At 39.2% G+C, this 16,145-nt stretch overlaps 1 protein-coding gene across 4 annotated transcripts in view; it reads right to left on the reverse strand.

Annotated features, from left to right (window-relative positions):
• Positions 1–16,145, reverse strand: part of LOC108698393 (synaptotagmin-like protein 2) — a 60,884-nt gene that overhangs the window by 42,863 nt on the left and 1,876 nt on the right. Inside the window, exon 1 of one of the 4 annotated variants that reach the window (XM_041572732.1) lies at positions 9,951–9,975. The exons of the other annotated variants lie outside the window; for them this stretch is intronic. The gene's annotated coding sequence lies outside the window, so the exon portion shown is untranslated. Of the gene's footprint in view, positions 1–9,950; positions 9,976–16,145 lie in introns of those variants that run through there. 4 annotated transcript variants of the gene reach the window in all.

Genomic DNA, 16,145 nt, shown 5'->3' on the forward strand with positions numbered 1-16,145 from the left:
TATATATAATCCCCAAACCAACCTTGCATGTACTATGTACTTCTACATAACTTTCAATATGTGAAAAAAAAATGCTGGGAAAATTTAGACCATCTCCCTGACTCAACTTGGGCCTCTGATCTACCCAAACCCTTCCTGCTTTCTTCGAAGTCTAATCTGTTTTGGTGTCTAGCATTCAGGACTGTTTGAACTAATTTGGGGCCATTGGGCAGTGTGTGTCCTGTGTTCCAAATTAAAGGGTGAGTCAGGATTTTGATGTCATTGTGGAACAAAGATTGAGAAAAGAGGATAAGGGATTTCAGGTAAGTCCCACTGCTTTTCAAGTCTGCAATTTAGGACTGTTTAGCTAAATTTGGACAACCCCAGTCTATGGAGTGTAATTTACTACTAATTGCTGATTGTCTACTATAGGTAACTATCCTTTTGCCATTTAGTATGTTAATACATTAGCCCCTGCCAGTGCAGAATTAGAGCAGAAGCAAAGAGAACCAATTTATTTTTTATTCCTGACACAGGGGAAAAAAATATATTTTATATCAATTTAAATAACCCCTTTCTTCCCCCTAATCTTAATATTTCCGCAGTGACATTTTAAAGATGTTCTGAGCAGATGGTCTATATCCAACTTATTCAGGCGTAATTTGGGAATAAACATTTTCTTTTCTGAACTCCTGCAACCGAAAGATATTTTGCTCCCACTGATTTTGCATTTAGTGACAAGAGTGGCTAAAAACCCATCTGTTTAAGTGCTTTTAATGAAGTGCAGACTTCGAAAGGAACTGTTCTTACAGGCTTCTTTCCAATAAATATAATTAGATACTGAAAAGTATCAGAACAGTTCTGTGACCATGCTGAGTCATATGAGCCTTTAGATATACTGATGTACCAACCAAATATAGCCCTAAATAAGGCAAGCCCCACCTCCACTTTCCCAAAGTCCACTCTTATGTTTCATATTATTATTTACTTATTTTCTTTTGAAATAGAAATCAGATCTCATAACACTGAGTATCCCCTGTTTTTCTTGCTGTGGAAAACCAAATTCCTTATGAGAATTTACGTCAACAGACAGGTCTGTAATGACATGGAATGCTTTTTGGTGGTGAGTGTTTTCTGCTCCATTTACAAAGGAAACTTTACTGCAAATAAAAACTGAGGGCCAATAGCGCTAAAAAAAACTCAACTTCCAAAAGTGCCCAAACAAATATCTGGAGTTTTATGAAGCATCAAGCATTTGGAAAACATAGTTCAAAAAATGTAAACTGAATACACAGGCCAAGTCTTAAATGAGGTTCCTCTTGGTTCCTCCTTCTGACCACCTTTAAATATTGAAACGGTGCTTGGATAGGGACATTTAGGGGGTTATTTATCAAAGGTCGAATTATAGAGCTATCTGAGCTTTTTTTGACCTTGAATGAACTCACAACTCGAATGGTTTCTAATTTAAGAAAATGTCAGAATGTAAAAAACTTAACCCGAAAACTGAAATTGATCTTGTTTTCGAGCAAAACCTACAGAAAAGAACTCAAACATCAAAAAGGCTATTAACATCTTTAAATGGTTAAAGGGACCACTGCCATTGATGGTTTATTTTTGGATTTGAGCTGTTTCCAGGGTCATGATACTAAATCTCGAAATATTTAGTTATTTTTTAACAAAAATCAAATAAATTGCATTTTTTTTAACATGAAAATCTATTTTTGAAATACTCTAATTTTTCGTGGAAAACACAAGTCGAAACTCAATAAATAACCCCCTTAATGAATGTTTAAAGAATGAAACTGCCATTCTCTCCCAAAGCAGCAGTTCTGTCATACTTTATGGCTGGAGATTCCAGCTAACACTGTAACAAAACATTCAGTTCCCAGAAGTGCAAAACCATATGTGAAACCCAATTTATACATCACTGCAGAATATGGACCCCTTTCGGATTAAATGTTTTTATTGGATTTTCCAAAATCAAGCAAGATTTTAAAAAATGTACAAAGTTGTACTATGAGGCATATAGTTTGCTGTGACTCCAGACATTGAGAAAAAAAAACCAATAGCAATGAAAACTGGTGAGCCACTTAATCATTTTACCAGATTAATAAAAAAATAAACTAATACTAAATCTAACAACCTAACAAAACTTGGTAAATATTTAACTGATATCATAAATTGTAAAATCATATAGTAAGGAATGCAAAGTAATTAGAAAACTAAATTTAATGAACATATAGGTTAGGTTATATCTGTAGCAAGTCAAGGATACGTGATTTAAGGTTAGAATCAATTTGATCCCAGAATATTGACCAAGTTTCGTAAATATTAGTTTATGAAGGGGATCAGTTGATTTAATCCTTATTGCTTCTTGCCAGCAGAGGTTATTTAAAAGAGACTGGATATCTATTAATGAGGGAGTGGTTTCAGACCAATTTAAAGGGATACTGTAATGGGAAAAAAATTATTTTTCAAAATGAATCAGTTCATAGTTAATAGTGCTACTCCAGCAGAATTCTGCACTGAAATACATTTCTCAAAATAATAACTTGATTAAAATAGTGAAACAGATCTTAAAAAAGAGGAGGGAGCAACACTGATTTAACTTTATTTCAAGCTTTTACTGAAATGTAAATGCTTTTAGGCTACAGGATAAGGTTAATAAGGTTAGCAGATCATATACAAGGACAGGGACAGTACTAATAAATAGAAGTTGCTGCACTGACTGCCAACCAATTGCATTTAATGAGATGTTAATTGGCTATGTCAGTAAACCCTGTAGACAAATACAACTTCAAACAATATAATCAGAGTTCTTACATATTCAACACAAGCAATTTTCTTTAAATACTGGCTATTGGCTGAGCTGAGATTACATCTGTGATCCACCCTTCACACCCACTTGCAACACTAATGTATTTTAAAGGAGAAGGAAAGGCATCCTGCACTTGGGGGTGCCAAATGTTAGACACCCCCAAGTGATTGTATTGACTTACCTCAAACCCTGGGCCGGTGCTCCTATCAGCAGAAAACTGCACCGGCCCGGGGTTATACCAGTGAGCACCACGGAGCGATCCTCTTCCGTTTTCCTCTTTCTTCGCGTGGCTTCGCATGTCCAATAGGACGAAAAGCTGAACTTTAACTAAAAAGCTGGCTATTTCATTCAACTGCACATGCGTTTGCCCCAGGAAATTTGAAACAAGAAGAAGCCGGAAGAGGATAGCTCTGTGGCACTCACTGGTATACCAGGCAGTCCCGGTCAAAACCGGACAGGTGGCAACCCTAATAGCAATGTAGGCATGGACTGGCAATCTGTGGGTTCTGGAAAATGCCAGAGTGGCTGCTGTAAGATTTAGTTGGCTGGTAGGGGATGTTTGGGCCTCTGTGTACTAGCAATGCCAGGGCCTATTTTCAATCCCAGTCCAGACCTGTAGCAATGGCTGCCATCTTGATGACATCACTGACAATTTTTGCCCTATAATTGGGCATCTGCAAGTGAACCAACAGATTCCAAAAACTGCAGCCATCTGTTTGCCTCCTTCTTAGTAAATAAGTGCGATCTGCACCCTGTAATGTGATCTGAAATAAAGTGAAGTATGACACATTGCTCTCCTATCAAAAGGGACAGTTATCGTCAATGCATTCTGCAGGTAACAAGGGAAACTCTTGCACAATGTTTGGAGTTGGTTAACCTTGTTATTTACAGTGTAGGTGTAGGCTCTTACACCAGACAGTGCACATTAGTACTGGAATAGACTGGGGGAGCTGACTGCCATTAAGGCTCATGCAGATCCTGATTTTTCAGGTGTGGCACTAAAAGAAAATAAATACAGAGGAGGAACAAGGCAAATATGAAGTGAAAAAAGTGCCAGCAGCACATAGTCCATAGACATCAAATATAAGAGGGTGTGGAAAGGGCTGCATGCCAAACTAGCTTAAAGAGAAAGACACCTCAACTATAACATCATTATATAATATAGACGTGTTACACATCAGGTCGGTGTATGACAATGCAGCAGCTCTCTACTTGTAAGTACCCAATATGCAGAGGTAGGAATGCAAACACAACTTCCATAGAGAGGTGGCAAGAGAAAACAATCCCAAGGCATACACTTAAAACAAAACAATTAGGATTTTGTGTGCAATGTAAATAGTTTAATGACAGAGTTAATGACACTTTAGTGTAGTGTTCTTCTAGCTTGCACAAGCACTGTACAGAACCTGAAAGGGATAGTATGAAGGCAATGCTTCACAGAGCACTATGGGTTATATTTCACTGACTGCAGCATAACGCTGGCCATAGACATGCAGATTTTATTCTTTGTGCGACGAACACAGTCTAACAATCTACGATTAACCATTCAGATTAAAATAAGTAGGAAAAAAGAAATCAGACGATGTTCTGGCCATTAACTGACAGACAGCAATCGTATGAAAGTTATGTCGGACAAATACTAGTGACAGTCTCTCCCATTGATATTGTCAGATAGGCAATACATGCAGAGATATTATCGGTAGCCGATATAAATCTTTTAACCTGTCCTGCTGGCTGGACCGATCACCATGGTATGAAAAATGTTGGGACTCTACCACCATTCAAAAATCTAACGAATCTTCGCATCTATGGCCAGCGTTAGGGGTAATTTTAAGGTTTGTAATGTACAAATGAGGGAGCAGATGATGCCTAGCATATGAATATAAAAAGCAAGGGATTCTTCCAAGGAATATCTTTAGCAAGAGTCCTGGGGCAGATTTACTAAAGGACGAAATGGCAAACTCTGGCGACAATTCGCCAGCATTACCGCCTGCAGGGACATCGGTAATTTACTAATGGGCGCAGACGCCAATTCGCTAGCGAAAGAGATAGGCGCTAGCGCTCATTCGCACTCTATCGCCTGGCAACAATTCGCTCTGGCGAATGGACATTACTCCACAAATTCACTGAAATGTGGATTTTACTCTTTTGCCAGACTTGCCTTCACCAGCTCAGACCAGGTGAAGTGCACTGGTGAGCAAATATCTACCTCAATCTTCTGTTACTTACATCATATTCTTTCGTCGAAAAAGCATAGTTCAAAAAACACTGGTGTCTTTTCCTTTTATCAGAGTGATAGGCTGCAAAAGTCCTAAAAAATTTTTTGGGGTAACCGGTTTCCCCAATACATTTTCTAACATATGGAAAATTAACTATACACTGGGCTCATGTGTAGGGTATTATAACATTATTACATTGTCTTTATTAAGGTTCCCTGGACATGCTTAATTAACAGTGGAAATGTAATGTATTTGCTGCAACATATAACATAAAGACAAATTCAACTTCAAATTTTCTGTCGTATGCAAATTAACCTGAGCGCAAGACCTCTAGCAAAGTTTCGCTAGGCAGAAATGAATGCTAGCGAATCTTTGCTTTGAATTGCTCGCATTGGTGAAGTAACGCTAGCGAAAAGTCGCCATCGTTCAGCACCCATGACGAAACTCCGCATTTTAATGAATTAGCGATGGATGAGAAGCGGTCGCTGGCAATTTTTCGCTGGTTAGCGAATCTGCCCCCTGGTATCAAGCAGCAAAGTTGTTTGTACTCCACACACAATGTGGCACTTTCCTGCTAGTTCACACATTGGCACCCAGCACGTTGGGCATGGGACATGGAATGCTGAAAAATTACAGCATCTGCTTCATGGTGCCACCTTGAATGACCTGGGTAGTACTCCACAGATATATGTTATAGCCCACCAGTTGCAGCACCAAGTCTCCATGTTTTGGTTACCTTCTCTTGTCAGTACAGGTATAGGATTCGTTATCCAGAAACCCATTATCCAGAAAGTTCAGAAATACGGTATGAACATCTCCCATAGACTACATTGTAATCAAATAATCCAAATTTCCTTTTTCTCTGTAATAATAAAACAGTACCTTGTACTTGACCCCAACTAAGATATAATTAATCCTTATTGGAAGCAAAACCAGCCTATTGGTTTGTTTAATGTTTATATGATTTTCTAGTAGACTTACGGTATGAGGTTCAGAATTACAGAAAGATCCCGAAAGCAAGTTCCCCAGCATTCTGGATAACAGGTCCCATAGCTGTATTTGTTTTAAAGCAGTGATCCCCAACCAGTAGCTCACAAGCAACATGTTGCTCCCCAACCCCTTGGATGTTGCTCCCAGTAGCCTCAAAGCAGGAGCTTATTTTTGAATTCCTGGCTTGGAGACAAGTTTTGGTTGTATAAAAACCAGGTGTACTGCCAAACAGAGTCTCAATGTAGGTTGACAATCCACATAGGTGCTACCAAATCATCATCATTTATTTATATAGCGCTGTCAAGATACCAAATGGCCAATCACAGTACTTATTTGGCACCCCAGGAACATTTTTCATGCTTGTGTTGCTCCCCAGCTCCTTTTACTTCTGAATGTTGCTCACGGGTTCAAAAGGTTTGGGATCCCTATTTTAAAAAAATAATCTCCTCTTTCATTCACCAGCGCATTCTCTTTTCCCTAAAGCAATTTCCCATAGGAATGGGTGCCAATATAAATGGAAATGATCCTAACAAATTGCTGTCTGACACATTTTATCCATGTTTCATATACACCAAAACAAACAGCAAATCAGTGAGTCTCCCTGCCCTCTGTGGCCAGCCCATGTGCAGTGTACCCAGCAGGTTATGTGTTCATAAGATCTGGCACTGCTGCAAGGCGCTAAAGGTACCCCAGGCATAGGGAAAATATTTTTCATATTTATTTATCAAGGTAATCAGTAGGTATAAAGATCATATAGACTTAAACATTATTTTCTACAGCAAACATTTGACCAAATCCTAAAAATAGCAATTAAAACCCTTTATTTTATTCTTTTTAAATGTTTATATGAAAATCTAATTCATATATAACCATATATAACAGTCTACCCATATTAACTAAATACTACCAAAACCACATTTCTATACTTCCGGCTCCTCTTCCACAACCACAGGCAGGGCCGCCATTAGAAATCACGGGGCCCCATAACAACAAAATTTTCGGGCCCCCAAGCCCCACCCCAGATCCCGCCCACCCCACACCACAGTTAAAAGACCACACGGACATCAGCACTAAAAACAGTGCCCCCATAAAAGTTTTTTAAAAAAAAAACATTGTCACCAGGGACCCCCATAAATGTTTTTTTAAAAAATCATTGGAGCTCAGGGCCCCCCATAAGTTAAAAAATATTTTGGCGCTGGGGCCCCCCCTTACAAGTTAAAAATAATATTGGTGGCAGGTGTGTATGAAGTATTAATATAATACATTGGTAGGTAGGGCTTTAAAAAAATACACATTGGTGTTCAGTAAAACTGAACTCGTGGCTTCAGGACTTCAATTCTTTGGGTTTGAGTCTTTTCGCGCTTCGGGACTTCAAGTTTGACTCTTTTCATGACTTCGGGTCTTTCTGCGGCTTCAGCAGTTTGGCTCTTTTCGGGACTTCGGCTTTTCGGCAGTTCAGGACTTCTGAAGAGGCGGAGCGGTTTGGGCGTTGCCAAGGGGGGCCCAGCTGTGCTGCACTTTAGACCTGGGCCTCGTACAGGAGTACCCCCTGTGTCTCCCTAATGGCGGCCCTGACCACAGGGTCTGCATAAATCCCTTATTGATACTCCACTGTCCCCTGTGCTGTGTAACATGAGTGATTTTACCTACTGCAGGCTGTACAGTGTCAACAGGGTGGCAGCCTATAATGGTGCCCTAAGACAGTGGTCAGACTTTGTAGGCTATTTGTTAGTAGGCCCCTGTTTTGTAACAGTCTTGGCCCAAGGTTTATTGTAATACCCTCTGATTCCCACTTATTCAGTAGTGAAGGAGATGCCTTGACCGTATCAGAATAAATTGGCTCTATTGAATTATAAATATTTCCGCACTGTAGATAATTGCTCTAGGATGTACAGCAAGACAAGTATACGTGCCAACAAGCATAGCATATGTACCAACATTTGGGACAGTTTCCCAGAAACATGCCAGTCAATCATGCAAATCAAGCTGTATTTTAAATCAGTAAAGTCCCCATGCCCACAAAATACTAGAGTACACCCTACCAGTGCTGCCCTAAGCACAATCACATGGGAAGGGTTGTCTAATTGTATAATAAGATTTAGCTGCTTAGTGCAAGCAGGGGAGTTGTGATCCCTTTAAGCTTTGTGGAATTTATGGAACTTAGCCATGGCCTATATGTCTAAGTACCTTCCCATGCTGATAATCTGTGGTGCTAGACTTTGCTCATGATCTGATAGCATTTTAATCCATGTCAGGCAACAAAGTCTGCAAAGTGGCAATGTGTTTGTTTGTCTATGGGAGACAACCTTTCCATAATTTGGAGCTTTCTGGATAATGGGTTTCCGGATAGTGGATCCCAAACCTATATGTTTAAATGAATAAGCCAGTCCTTCTGAGTTATCACAGGAGCTCCCCATCTTGCATTTTGTTAGTGCACATGCTCAGTGAACTCTGGGTAGCTGTTTAGGTAATCTTAAACAGCTGCCTACAGATAAAAATAAGAAATAAAATGCAGTTGATTCATATCACAAAATGTAGTCAAATTGTATGCGCCTAAACAGACTGGTTAAGTATTTCAGTAAAGTGCACAAACATCAAAGCTATTTCAGGTTCCATGAAATAAAAAAAAAAAAACTTTTATTGTCTTTAAGCATAATATTATGTTTGCAACATTGCAACAATCCCCTGTCCCCACACCAGCTACTGCACAGACACTACCATAAAAAACCTTCTATACATTCATGGAAACATTTCACAGTATGTTTTTTTTATATAAATGTTATTGTTACGTCTCGGCTCATTTAACATAGACATAGACTTTAATGGGCGTCTGCGACATTTCGCAGGCGGCAAAATTTTTTCTTATGGAAATAAGAAACCAGTATAAAATATCAATGAAACCTTCTGTGCTGTTTCTGAATATAATCAAGTTACCCGTCAATAGCCCCCCCGTAGTATTTTATCCATCTACATGCAGCTCTGTGTCATAGACTTTTGTTAAGCCTTTTAGCTCTAATAAATCATTTAGTTATAGGCCAGAGATGTATTATTGCTAACTATCCATCAAACAATATGACTTACAAAGAATGTAGAGAGACATGTTGCTAAGAGGTGGATAGCAAAGACTAATGTTATTTCTCCAGAAAAAGTACTGGATATCATTTTTAATTCATAATATCTAGAAAATACATGGATCATATTTCAAATGGTTTTGCATTACTCCAAGTAAGACACAGGGCAGATGCAGGAGTTATAAATAACAGCAAACATAAAGATGGATCTGTTATATTTGCTTATCAAGTAATATTAAATTGATATCATATTGACCCCCCCCCCAATGTAATAAAGTTTGCCCGGTGCAGTAACCCATAGCAGCCAGGAATATAGGTTATTTTACCTTTTTATAAACAAGGTGAGCAGTAAATGTTACCTGCTGATTGGTTGTTATAGGTGATTGTACCTAGAGCAAACATAACCCCCCAAAGACCACTATGGAGCATTTGACAGTTTTGGATCCATAATAGGCACTCACGGTATCTCAAATAAATAACATGAGTGGTTTTGGACTGTGTTACTGGTGCATACTTATCTCAATATCGTACACATATAACTATTCATAGAAACTCCAACATAAAACCCACATTCCATTGCTAGACTGGGGGAATTCCCCCAAGCCTCATTAAGAAGTAGCTAGTGGCTATTAGTAAACATTACTGTAGAATATAGTGCCAAAGCCCGAGTTATTTAGGCAGTAATGATAGTTATTGAACATATATCTTCCAAACATCCAGTCGCACAATTCACTTATTTATATAGAGGCATCTTGTCTCTGCCTTATATGTAGACAGGTGGTGAATTTACATTGGGTACAATTTTGCCCCCCATATATCACCCCCAAATATAGACTTCAGAATTTCACATCAGAGAGCCATAAGGATATTTACCTGAGTGCTCAATGCATGATGAAAAACAGTACATAAAGCTTGTCAGCCATCACATCTTCTCTTGTTAATAGCAAGACCAGTACCAGTGTGCTGCAGTCCCTTAGATTTGGGGCAACCTGATTATTAAAATTCCTGGAGCCACACAGAATGATCAGCATTTCCAAACAACTGCTAAACTCCAAGGAAAATGCATTGTCTTCATGACAGACTTCTGAGAAAAGCCTTTCAGATGCGGGGGCTTGAGGGACATGCATCGTTGCTCCAAGAATTTAGGGTCTATTTAGTGCATAGTTTCCCTGGGCATGGTGCCTTTCTCTGTTGCCATTATGGATGGCTGAGAAGCTGACTCAGGAAAACGGTTTCTCGGACAATATACCAAGACTGCTGTGCACTGTCCAGCTTCAAGTATATTCCAGCACAGAGCCAACCCACAGCTTCAATGCAGAAACATACCAATTCCAGTTTTGTTGTAAATATAATTTGTGGAATTGTCACATTTTCCTTTGCGTGTCAAGCATGCCCATCCAGCTGTTGCTGAATCCCCAACATTCTACTTCAACAACAGCTGGAGTTAAGTAGGTTGCTCGTTCCTCATTTTATGTTGCCCCGTGCTTTTCTGCATTACCTTCTTGAGACAACTAACAGTAGGGATATAAAGGTCCTCTGACCAAAACCATAAAACTTAAACACAAGGCTTAATAATTAGGCGCATCATTACTAAATCTAATTAAATACATATATATATATATATATATATATATATATATATATATATATATATATATATATATATATATATATATATATATCTCAAGAAGGAGAATATCATATGGTATGGACCTTATGGTATACTTGTTAAATGTTTCTTGTTCTGAACAGCAAGGGTTTATATGGACACGTACCTTATTCTGGTTGCAAGAAGGATAAAACTTAAATATAAAATAGCATGACATATCATGTGGCAAAAAGCTTGGATCCAGTTGATCCATAGTTGGCTGGTTGTTGATAACCTCAGAGAGTTAAAAGAAAAATCATTTGGGCCAACCGGTAAACAATCTCTCCTCCCTTCCTCTGGGAAATGTAGACTGCGGCATATTTAGCACCAACAACTCTCACATCTAAATCCAAATATTTCCCCTAATTGTCACACCAACCATCTGCCCAGACCTTGTGTGATGAGGAAATTAGGAACCATAACTGGGTACAAAGAGGATTTCCAATCCAACAATGGCCAGCAAGCAGAATTAAAGAAGCCAGTTACATTTATAAAAACAACAAAGGGTGATGGAATATTGTAATTATGAGTGATTAGAGCTGTCGCAAGTAAATACAGAACTATACTGAATAATACAAAAGGCTGATATATAATCCTGTTGAGGAAGTTCAAAGCAAAAGCCATTCAAAGGGCCACTGAAGTGGATTTAGGTAGTAAGGACGTTATATTTCAGGAACATCCAGAGACGGGTAACTTCTCTGTATTACTTAAACAACATAAAGAGCCAGGGGTTACATTTTCTAATGTAGTTTATCTCTATTGCCATGTTGCCAGAGTTATTTATAGCTTTTGCTCTAAATGTCTAATCATTTCCCTCTTTTTTCACTTGTGTCTATGAAGATATTGCTGCCTCTTCTTTAGCCTTGCGTGAACTGTAAATATCTCTGCGGCTGTCTCTAACAATCCTTATTACCTCCCATAGCCCCCCAATTGTCCGTCTGAGGGGGGAGGAAGGGTAGCCTTCTCTGATTTGCACATGTGCAGTCGTCTAGGTGCACCCATTAATTGGATCAGAGGGGAGGAGTGCCAAAAGCAGTGCCGGATGGATATCATAAACGGAGAGATATCATAAAACTTAGATGTAATGTAATGACTACAAAGTACAGTGTTCCCTGAATCTGCAGCCTCCTTGAACACAGGCCAAAGCCATTCAAAGCCTCTCACCAATCAGTGCAAATTAAAAAAATATATTGCTATAGTCAAGCAATGCATCCCTTCCTAATGTTGCCATTTCGACCACATGTTTAAGATGACTGAGATAATATTTTTTAGAACAAAAAGCTAAAAAAAAAAAACCATTGTGGGGAAGATCAAAGAGAAACCATGGAGATTAGAACCTATGGCATTGGCACTATGGCACTTTTATGCTACGGTGGGCACTGGGCAGCACTTAAAAGGTAAAAAAAATAAATACAATTATGCAAACTGTTCACCAGAATTCTTGAGACCTGCAGAGCTGGATTTATGAATAAGTCACCCCTAGGCCAGGAACACTCTCCACCCCCCCCCCTTCTGGTTCGTGCCAGATTTAAAGAGATAGCAAATCCCCCACATGTCCCCATTGCTTCCGAATCCATTGCTATACAGCTGGGCAGCATGCCATCCCTAAAATTCTGCCACCCTATGCCTGGGCAAGTACAAGGTACTGTCTGATTATTTCCTTTAGAAAAGGGTGTTGCTGTATTTTGAAGTGCATTACCTGTAATTGGAGATGTCAACCCAAAAACTATCACTCAGCTGTTGACTACTTTGTGCCATATCATGGTATATCTGCAAACATTATATAATAATTATTATATTTACAACCTGCTGTAAAGAATTATCAGTCTTTATTGCAAAGAATTTTTACAATGCTGAACCCACAAGTGTCTTTGCTGGGTACTAAAGTTCACAATTTCTACCAGTCCTTTGCAACATACAGTATACTGCCTTTGGTTCAGTGTTGAGCTATATAAACTGTATTAATAACAATCTATACAACCTTTAGTATTCAGTCTTTGGCATAGTTAAGTATTATGTATTAGTATCAGGCTTTTCCTATGTATCTGCTGCCTAGAAAATTGTATATGAATTAGGGACACATATGTATATGAATTAGGGACTCAGGGGGGCAAAAGGGGTACTGATGTACCAGGCCGGGGCCTGAAGGGGGGCCCTTGACAGCGCCGAAGCCGTGCTGCATCACCTCGCCTCTCCTGAAGTCCCGAACAGCCGAAGCGGTGAAAAAAAAACAAAGTTACGAAAACAGCCGAAATTGAAGCCCTGAAACGGCGAAAAGACCCAAAGTCACGAAAGAAGGCGAAGTTGAAGTACTGAAGCCACAGGTTCAATTCCTCTGAACACCAATTTGTGTTTTTTTATTTTTTTTAATCCCCTGGCCACCAATGTATTATTTTAATACTCTATAGGCCCCTGCCACCAATGTTTTTTTAAAAAAAATATTCTCTGGGGCCACCAATTTTTTTGATTTGAAAGGGGGGGCCCTGGCACCAATGTTTTTTTTAAAAATATTCTCTGGGGCCCCAATTTTTTTGAACTTGTAAGGGGGGCCCTGGCACCAATGTTTTTTTAAAAAAAAAACCTTTGTAGGGGCCCTGGCACCAATGTTTTTTTCAACTTGTAGGGGGGCCCTTACCATCAGTAGCTTTTTATAACTTGTATGTGTGTGGGGGGTACCTTTTTTTAGCGCTGATGTCTGTGTGGTCTTTTAACTGTGGTGTGGAGTGGGTGGGATCTGGGGTGGGGCTTGGGGGCCCCGAAATTGTTGTACGGGGCCCTGTGATTTCTAATGGCGGCCCTGCCTATACCTCCTGGGCTGCTGCACCCGCAGGGTCTGCTCCCTCTGTAATTACGCCCCTGAGAAGGTATTAGTGTGCCTCAGACCAGACACAAGGCATTGCCTTGCAAAACCGGAAAAGGAGAGAATAATCCTCATTCTATTGAACTCCTCCTATAATTCCTCTCATTTTCTATCTTTGCACTCTGTGTATAGCTGATTAAGGAGACTTCATATAATAACATTGTTTAAAGAAGATTTTGTTATATGGGTCTCACCCTTACAGCCTGGATTCTAAATGGTTTGATGGGCAAACAATCGGATCAACCTGATGGGGGATGTAGTGGGGAAAGATCACCAAACGAGCAGATATTTCAATATACAGAGTGCCATACAGGGCTGTACTTCCCAGGTGAAACTAGTGGGGAAAATCAAGCCTCAAGCCACTTAATTAATATTCCAGTTGTTGATCCATAGACAAATGTGCCATACTACTTGGGTGACCTGTTTGTTGGGAAAATGCTAGCAGTGTATGCCTAGCCAGAATTCAGGGCAGTTATACCCTTTCAGTCCTGTTCCACGTTTCAGGGAAAAGAAAAACAAACATATTTTTCATTATGACAAACCTATTTTAATGCAATAACTCTTATCTCCTCTGCACTGTTTGCACACCTTTATTCCTGTCAACGTCAATGTACAGAAAAAAAACCATCGACACTATGACATCTATTCTTCTCTTCCAGCAACACCACTAGAGCTTCAATAGCCAGTCGAACTGGTTCCTCGAGCTGCGCCGAACCTCCCACTTATGTCCACAATCCAGTCACCACCAATACATTCTCTAGACCTAAATCACTGGTGTCAGTGCAATGGTCGGGAAATAAACAACTTTCTGTGCTGTGCATTTAGGCAAAGCAATGAACCGAAAGCATGTTACATATATTCAGTTTCGTGAACCAAAATCACCCTTTTCCGAAATATTTGGATAAAGAATTATTTTAGAATATTTGCCGTTCTGTAAGTAGATACAGGTAACCTTTGTTTCTCCAGATCTTGCAGGCCTACAGTTCCCAGTATCCTGCCAGTAGCTCGGATGATTTATGCTCATTATTTTAAGTGTCAGTAATTAGTAGAAACATCCCTGGGTTCATTAACTAAGGCTGCATTCCTTTCATTACTGGTGAGATACATATAATCACAGCACATAGAAACTTATACACGCAAAAACCAGAATATAGTGATCATCAGTTTATCAGTTTAGCTGCAAACCTTGAGATAACGTTGTATGCAGGATTACATACAGTAATCTACCGTCTGTTTTGTATAAATATGTGATTGTTATGTATAGGTGTGTAGAGGTACATATATATATATATATATATATATATATATATATATATATATATAATATCAAAACAGGAGGGATATGTGCTAGGGGTCATTTGGAGGAGTTGTACTTGATAAACTGTTTTTTTCAAACCAAGTTGCGTACAGTAAATATGTCATGGTTCATGGCTGACTAATGCATGCTGCAAACTGCACTGTATTTTTCAAGCCATAATTATCATGTTTACTTCTTCACGGGACTGGACTTAGCAAAGCTAGAGACCACCGTCCGATATGCCCTGTGGGTAACAATCACAAGCTCATCAGGGAGCCGACCCACAGCACCCAGTAAAGCTGACCATAGATGTGCACATTTTATTCTTTGTGCGACGAACGTCACTCATTTCAGTCTCTATCTACCATTAACCATTCAGATAAAATAAGTAGGAAAAATAACAATTTGGCCTTTAATTGACAGACAGCAATTGAGGGAAGTCTGACAAATAGTAGCCAGTCAGCCATTTATCGTCAGTAGCAGATATTAATATTAAACCTGTCCGATCGACTAAAAGACCGATTGCCATGGTATGAAAACTGTCTGGGCTGAAACAAGTATGGGACCTGTTATCTCGGGACCTGGGGTTTTCCGGATAACGGATCTTTCTATAATTTATGTATATCTTCATACCTTGTCTACTAGAAAATCATGTAAATCATGTAATCATGTAATCATCAAAGAAACCCAATAGGCTGGTTTTGCTTCCGAAAAGGATTCATTATATCTTAGTACAAGGTTCTGTTTTATTATTAAAGAGAAAAAGGAAATAATGTATTCAAATTTGGATTATTTGGATAAAATGGAGTCTATGAGAGACAGCCTTTTAATAATTTGGAGCTTTCTGGACAATGGGTTTCCGGATAACAGGTCCCTTACCTGTACTACAAACTTGTGGTGTCAGAAGGCTGAACTTATGGATGGGGAGGTCAGTGTAAGAGGGCATTCAGGGGAGATTTGCTTTTTCTTTTAAAGTCTTTCCTAGAATGAAACAGGTGTGGAAAAGCAAGCTCTGGGTGTGAGATATATAACTGTAATTATAACAGGATCTGACAAAGTTTTTTAAGTCATATTAAAAAGGAATCTGATAATATTGTCTTCTATGGAGACCAAGCAACATAGTAGGTACTATGTAAGTGTCACTGGGGTGCAGATAGAGTTTTGCTGCTATCCAGCATTACCTACCCCCACTGGGCCTGCATATTTAAAAAAAAAAAAAAAAACATTAAAAAAAGTATTTCTCTCCAGGCTCCCCTAGTCCTA

This window comes from Xenopus laevis, chromosome 8L, assembly GCF_017654675.1.
Source record: "Xenopus laevis strain J_2021 chromosome 8L, Xenopus_laevis_v10.1, whole genome shotgun sequence".
In the NCBI taxonomy this organism is placed as follows: domain Eukaryota; kingdom Metazoa; phylum Chordata; class Amphibia; order Anura; family Pipidae; genus Xenopus; species Xenopus laevis.